At 36.8% G+C, this 7,242-nt stretch overlaps 1 long non-coding RNA gene across 1 annotated transcript; it reads right to left on the bottom strand.

Moving 5' to 3' along the window:
• Positions 1-1,028: 1,028 nt before the first annotated feature.
• Positions 1,029-7,022, bottom strand: LOC131910739 (uncharacterized). Its single transcript, XR_009379207.1, has 4 exons — positions 6,899-7,022; positions 2,679-2,783; positions 1,671-1,795; positions 1,029-1,134 (listed from the first exon to the last, which is right to left on the bottom strand). It is a non-coding gene; the product is annotated as an uncharacterized LOC131910739 (long non-coding RNA).
• Between the last annotated feature and the right edge of the window lie 220 nt (positions 7,023-7,242).

Genomic DNA, 7,242 nt, shown 5'->3' with positions numbered 1-7,242 from the left:
CTTCTTTGTTACTGTGATTAAAAATACCCTGACAAAACAACATCAGTTAGAAAGGATTTCTTTGGTTTACAACTCCAGTTTCTGGTCCACTGTTAAGCACTGTATCTATATCAGCAGCAGAGATGAATTAACACATGGATCCTTGCATGTATTCTTGCTGTTAGCTAGCTTTCTCATTTCACATTATTCAGGACCTCCTGCCCAAGTAATGGTGCCACCCATGATGGCACCATAAATTAACAATGAAGATAACCTTCCACAGAAAAGCCCACATACCAACCTAATCTAAATAATTCCCCAGTGAGGATCTCTTCCCACAAGATTGGGTTGATTTGGTAGTTAAAACTAACCTGTATAGAAATTCTTCATATAAGTGAATATAAGTAAGAAAACATAATGTTCTTTATTTCATTGTCTAAAAATTAGAATATGTTCTAGGTCTATCTACCCATGTCGAGATATATATGTGTATGTGTGTGTGTGTGTGTGTGTGTGTGTGTGTGTGTGTATGTGTGTGTGTGTGTGTATACACATATATTAATAAAAAGCTTTATTAACTTATACATCAACAGCACATACTCAGGTTGTTTCCATATCACATTATAATGAATAATGTTGGAATGAATACAGGAGTGTAATAATCTCCACCCTTTACTGATTTAATTTCTTTAGCTAGGTACCCAGAAAAGTTACTATTTAGTAACAGGGTTATGACAGTTTTAATTTGGAGGTAATATCCACAGGGTTTCCAGTATAGTTGTACCCACTTGACATCATGACTGACAGGATAACAGGCTTTTCCTCTTCCACACCATCACCAACACTTGATATTTCTTGTCTTTTTAATAAAATTATCCTAAAAGATGTATGGTATTTTTTCACCATGGTTTCAAGATACATTTCCCTAACTATTAGTGATTTGGTACACCATTTCATATACCTGCTGACTACTTCATGCCTACTTTAGGGGAACATTATTAAGATTTCTTCAATTAGGATTTTAAATGTTTTGCTTATTGACTTAACTGAGTTTCTTATATCCTTTGGATAGAAATACCTTCTCCATTTTTAGGCTGTTGTTTCAGTTCATATTTTAATTTGATGTCATCACTCTTCTTTGTTATTATCTGTGGCCTGAAATTTTGATGAGACATGAAAAAGTCTTTGTTAATATCAATATCAAAAGAAGGAATTTCCCGTTTTCTCTCAATAGTTGTATGGTTTCTGTTAAGGTTCAGATTGTTTTAATCCATTAAGAGTTTGGTTTTGTGTTTGTGAAATAAGGGTCCATTCCTTACTTCATCTATGTATACTCATTTTTCCTAAATCTGTTTAGTTAAAAAATAAAAAACTTTTTTCCTACTTTGTGTGTGATGATTGCACTTGCAGAAAACTGAAAGGCTGTCTACAGTTGAGTTATTTCTGGTCTCTGTATTCTGTTACAATCTTCTGTGCTCTCCAGGTACAGTAGTGACTTTATAAGGTACATCTTGAAAAAGGGAGTTATTTACTCTAGGGAAAAACTAGCTTTGATCTCTCCTAAGCAGATCTAATTCTGCTTTGGGATATAACAAACACTGCATTACTCTCGATCTGTATGCTTTCACATAAGTAATAAAAATAGTTTTATTATTATCTTATACATTTAAAAATACAATTTAAATGCTTACCTGGTTATGACATTGTAAAAAATTAACTAGAATTTAAAAAGATATTTCTGGTTCAGACTATTATCAGCGTCTTACCAATCTGTGTTCTATCACTGAACTTCAGTCCCAGGTTATTTTTCCCTAGCCTGTGTGGGAAAACAAGCAGATGGCAAATCACTTATGCACAGCTACCACATTATGTAAAACAGGAATTGTGTCAAGCAAGTGGGTGGGGCTTACACTTTTTTCTCTGGTAATTTTACATCTAGTAAAGATTCATTGGGAGAAAGAGATGTTGTTGAATGTGTTCCATTTGAGTACAGGTTTAAAGCTCTATTAAAATACAAGTTTGCCCTTAGCATAACCTTCATTTTACAGATTTTTCCAAATCAACTTCCCCCAAATACCACAGCATATATAATTATGCTGTCCCTTAATAGCCTACTGAATCTGTAGTAGTTATATCTCTGGTTGCTATGACAAGACATATGAACAAAGAAGCTTAAGAAAGGCAAGGTTTACTCTGATCAGAGCTTGAAAGAATACAATTCAAAATGGCAGAGACAGTGTGGCAGCTAGATCTTGAGCCAGCTTGTCACACTGAGCCTGTAGTCAGGTAGGAGAAAGAAGCATGCTGCTGCTCAGCTTCCTTTGCCTGTCTTACACAGTCCAAGGGTCTATCCCATAGGCTGATGCCAACCACAGTTAGTGTGGGCCGTTCTTCAGTTAAGTCTCTCAGAAAATACATAGGAGTGTCTTTGAGGTTAATGGCCAGGTTGAAAATGAAGATTAACCTTTACAGAATGAAAACATTCCAGCAGCACAGACTGTGGAATTTCTTCTATGCATAGATACTTAATTTTCAGGATGAGCTGCTCAGTCATGGTTCCTGGAAATCAATCTATTACAGGAAGACAAAGGATTGAAGCTGGTAGCTTTGAGGATGATTAATTAACACTACGACAGAAGATATAAATGTTGCAGTAGTTCTGTAACTGTTCAAAATGGCTTCTGTGAACCATCTCTTACCTTGAGACCTAGTCTGATTCAATATCACATGTTGCTTTGGTCTTCTCTCTTTCTCTCTCAAACTTCCATGGAACCCACATATTATTCTTGAGATCAATGGAGAAACTTTAAAAATATATAAATAACAGTATAGATTTGGGGAAAAGTGTATATTATTTATTCATCAAATAACATTAATAGGGTGTTTGAATTTCAATCTTAACTTCCAAGATGATAACTAGTACTCTGCACTCACCTGCAAGTTGAAATGCGCAAAGAATCTGGTATTGGGTTCATAAAAATGTGAAAGCTTTGAATTTACTACTCCAGTCAAAAAATCTGAGAAAGAAAAAGCTGAGGGCTAGAGTGGTTAGCAAAGGTTAGTAAATTAACATTTATTTAGCCCTAAGCACTCCTTTTCTCATCTAATTCTCAGAGTACAGCAAAGTGATAAGCATCATTAGCATTTGTTTTACATTGAAGCAAACTCATGCTCATGGAGGTTAAGGAACTTGATCCAAGTCACACAGCTGCTAGCGCATGTAGCAAGTTAAGATCCAAGACTCTCATTTCTGCTGAGAGTTTTGCTGAAAATTTAGCAAATGAATAATTTTCGATGCAGATTGATATTGTTTACGTATTCCGTAGCCTTGGCTTACTACAGTGTATCTCAAACTCTTTAAATATTAATTCACTTAGAAAGCCAAACATAGTGTCTTTTACTCAGCAGGCAATCAATAATCATGAGTTACAGTAATGTTTCTGAAAGTAGTTGGATAGGATGCTACTTCATCATTCATCCTTCACATTACTGGGATTCAGTGCTTCTGTTTCAGAGATTTATAGACTTTAGGACAAAAAATAACTTTGTTTAGAGAAAAAAGGAAGGAGTAGAGAAGGAAAGATAGAAGAAAGAGGAGGAAGAAGATAATTTCGAGAATCAGAAAATTTTAGCCTAATATTATTTATTTTACGGTAGATAACTAAATAAAGACCAATTGTATTTTATTCTATTGACTCTTTAATGAAATGAGAAAAGAGTGATTTGTGCTGGGTGTCTGGTAAAGCTTAATATTTAGCTGAGTGTTCTAGGACTATGCCAGTAAGAGCACAAAATGGAGGAGAGAGCAGTAAATCACACTAAAGTGATCATGTAAGCAATTTAAGAGACTCACATCTGGACAAGGGAAAAGCCAAACAGCACAGACAAAAGATAAATCAGTACAAAACAAGTTCATACCTATATGACACAAAGTGAGCACTGCCTTCCTTTCCAAAGCAGTGGCTGCCATAAACAAAGGAAGCATGAAGTTTTCCCTCAGAAGGTTTGTATATTTTCATAGAGGAAAACACTTTGGGGTAGGCAAGTTTCCAAAAATGCTCATTTTGTTGACCATGTACAGGTTACAGATTAAAAAGTACAGTAAGCAAACATGCTTCTGGGCATCATGAGTTCAAAGTCATGGAGCACACGCACAAAGGTTAAAATGACACACAGGACTCCTGAGCATGCTTAGTTCCTGTTATAAAGATGGTGATCAAGCATTCTTTCTTTTCTATATTAGTAAATCCCCTTTGATTCATATTGCTTTACCTTTCCATGTAATCTTCATAATTGAGACAAATTTAATCTCTAAACTTTAGAACAAAAGTTGTTAACTTATCTTTACACAAACAACATAACCAGGCAATTTAAATATAAAGTTGGAGAGAAATGACCAGTAGCTGCAAACTAATGACAGCTCTATTGGCTCTTTAGAACATTTTAGGAAAGTTGTGCAAAAGTAAACTATAATTGTTTCTTTCTCCTCTGAAAGGAAAAATGTTTCTTAAGTTGGTTTCATATTCCATCTGCTCCTGATATCACAAGGAATTCATAATTGTCTTTGGGTACCAAGACTCAAATATGTTTCCTAAATATGGCTATAACAAAGATCTAGGCAAAGGACAGAGGGGGCAAAAAGAAAAGGATGGAGGATTGGAGAGGGGAGAGAGAGAGAGAGAGGAGAGAGAGAGAGGAGCAAAAACATATGTAGAATTTCTTACAGCTTTACATAGTAATGAGATATCCCACTCAGTCTCTACCTGGAAAAAGTAGACCATAGAATGTATTCTGTATCTTGGGCAATTTCTTTTCTTTAATTAAGAAAAAAATTTTATTCATTTTACACACCAATCAAAGATCTCCCTCTTCCCTCCTCCCACTCCCCAGCCTGCCCCTCCTAACCCACCCTAGTCACTCCCACAGAAGGAAATGCCTCCCATGGGGAAGCACATCCATTAGAGGCAAGTCCAAGCCCTTCCCCCTGCCTCAAGGCTACACAAGGTGTCCTAGTGACTCTGAGATACCATCTTGCACCTGTCAAAATGGCTAAGATCAAAAGCACTGCAGACAACTTATGTTGGAGAGGATGTGGAGCAAGGGAAACACTCCTCCACTGTTGGTGGAAGTGTAAACTTGTACAGCCACTTTGAAAATAAGTGTAGCAGTTTATCAGAAAATTTGGGCAACTTCTAAGACTCCTTGCCCTTAATGAGATAAGACAGATGACTGGGGAACTTACTGGCCAAGGAATTAAAGGATAACAAGATCAGAGCCTCAAATCATGCTTCTGGCATTAGAAAGGCATCAGTTTTGGTTGGCCTCTGACTCAACCATCACCATCAGTAGAGGTAGAACTTCACATAAATCTTGAAGTTTGCAGGTCTCCTTCTTCCTTGAAGATTTTTGGCTACAGGTCAGTCCATGACAGAGGCATGAGCAGAGGAAGTTAACAGGGTTCAAATAGATGTGGGTATGTGAGTGTGACAAAAAAAAAAAAATGCTTTCCAGAAGGCAATTTCAGTGTTACAGCTAAATTTAAGTTCAAAGTGAAGGGAAACAGAGGATGGAGACAGCTGCTGGGGCATCATCTAATTTGCATTTTGAAGGAAGGTCCTACCATGGGCAGCAGGGGAAACCATCTTCAAGGATCTGTGTCAGATGTCACACTTAAGATAGATCAGGCATCTAGGTTTAGGGACAGCTGCCAGATAAGGTCAGGCCTCCAAGTCTAAAGAAACTATCCACATAGGTAAGGAAACCTGCCAGAAAGAGAGGTCTCCATTTTGTGTTCAGCTCAGAGAGCTGTCCAGACATGGTGAACTACAACCTTAAGTGAAGGGTACTTCAACAGAAGTTATGGGTAGGACCATAAATACTCTACATGGTAGCAGGAACTTCTGTACTGTTCTTAACTATGTATTTCACACTTTTGCCCTTCAGCTCTTGCCAGTTAATGGGCATGAATAGGACTCCATGGCCAAATATTTCATTGTGTCTTTAGGCTGTCTATGGAATTACTTATTGCTCACCTATACTTTTCTAGTAATGTCCTCTCTAGCTTTTGAATAGAACACTATTGATAAAAAACAGATACCCAAATGATGGTATGTCTTCTACTCCCTAAAGGATAATCTCTAGAGGAAACATGGACTTTTAGTACAGTCAGCCCATAAAAAATTCTTAAAAACTGGACTGTTAAAACATTACAAAAATGGAAGTCTACTATTCACTTCTCCTTCCTTGAAGCATCATCCTCGTCTATCTGAATTTGTTTCCAGCCAGCCATTTGTTCATGTCTTCTGATATGCAAGATGAAAACTCATCCTTTATTTTGGGCTTACACCTTTATTCCAAATACTAGGTAAGACAGTACTTGGGTCTTTGACTTCTCCTCATTTCCTGTACTTCCATAATTTCACAACAGCTATCTCCTGTTCAGGACAATGGCTAGAATAAACTACAATGTACATTAATTAGGCCAGTCCCATCTCTTTCATCCTGAACCTGGTTGCCAGGGTCTACTAATACAAAGTGATTCTACTGATAGTTCTACTATTGTCTTATCTACTTTGCATAATCTAAAATATCAAGTTCAAACCATTCCAGACACCAACATCCCTTTCAAAAACCAGCTTTGGAATTGGCCTTCAAAATTTTCATGGTAGAATCCATGAGTTACACCTTTTATAATCTTAGTGATTATGTTAGATTTTAGATTTTATGTACTTAATGGCTGTTTTAATTTTATGACAGATCATTCACAGATCTTCCCTCAGATAGTCCTAGAGCAGTCTAACACCATCTATCTGGGCCCCCTAGATTCTAATCTCAGGGCAATAAGTGAACAGGATTATAGACACTAAATCTTTATATGACCCCTTTGAGCAGGAAGTATCTAGCTTCACTTGATGCCTACCTCTTGGATGGTTTTAGAGTCTCAGTTCTTCATTATGGATTATTAGGAATCTATTCAGATATTAAAATTTTTTAAGTTCTCTGGGAATGGAGCTCTCCTTTACAATCAGTTCCTGGAGTCAAAACATCATGCCTTTGATTATTGATCAAAAGAATGGAATCTATCTATTCTTGAATTCTATCTCTGAACCTGGGTAGAGAAGTGACATTCTGAACAGCCTGGAGGTCACTAAAAGATAACTACCTAAACCTTCTAAGATTTCTATCTAGCTAGAGGCTTTCTAGTAAAGATCTTAGGCCTCAAATAAGAGGCCTGTCAATCCCCTGGACAGGAAAATGCACATC

This window comes from Peromyscus eremicus, chromosome 5 (assembly GCF_949786415.1).
Source record: "Peromyscus eremicus chromosome 5, PerEre_H2_v1, whole genome shotgun sequence".
In the NCBI taxonomy this organism is placed as follows: domain Eukaryota; kingdom Metazoa; phylum Chordata; class Mammalia; order Rodentia; family Cricetidae; genus Peromyscus; species Peromyscus eremicus.
Note: the sequence above shows the minus strand (reverse complement) of the source record. Positions and strands in the feature narration are given on the sequence as shown.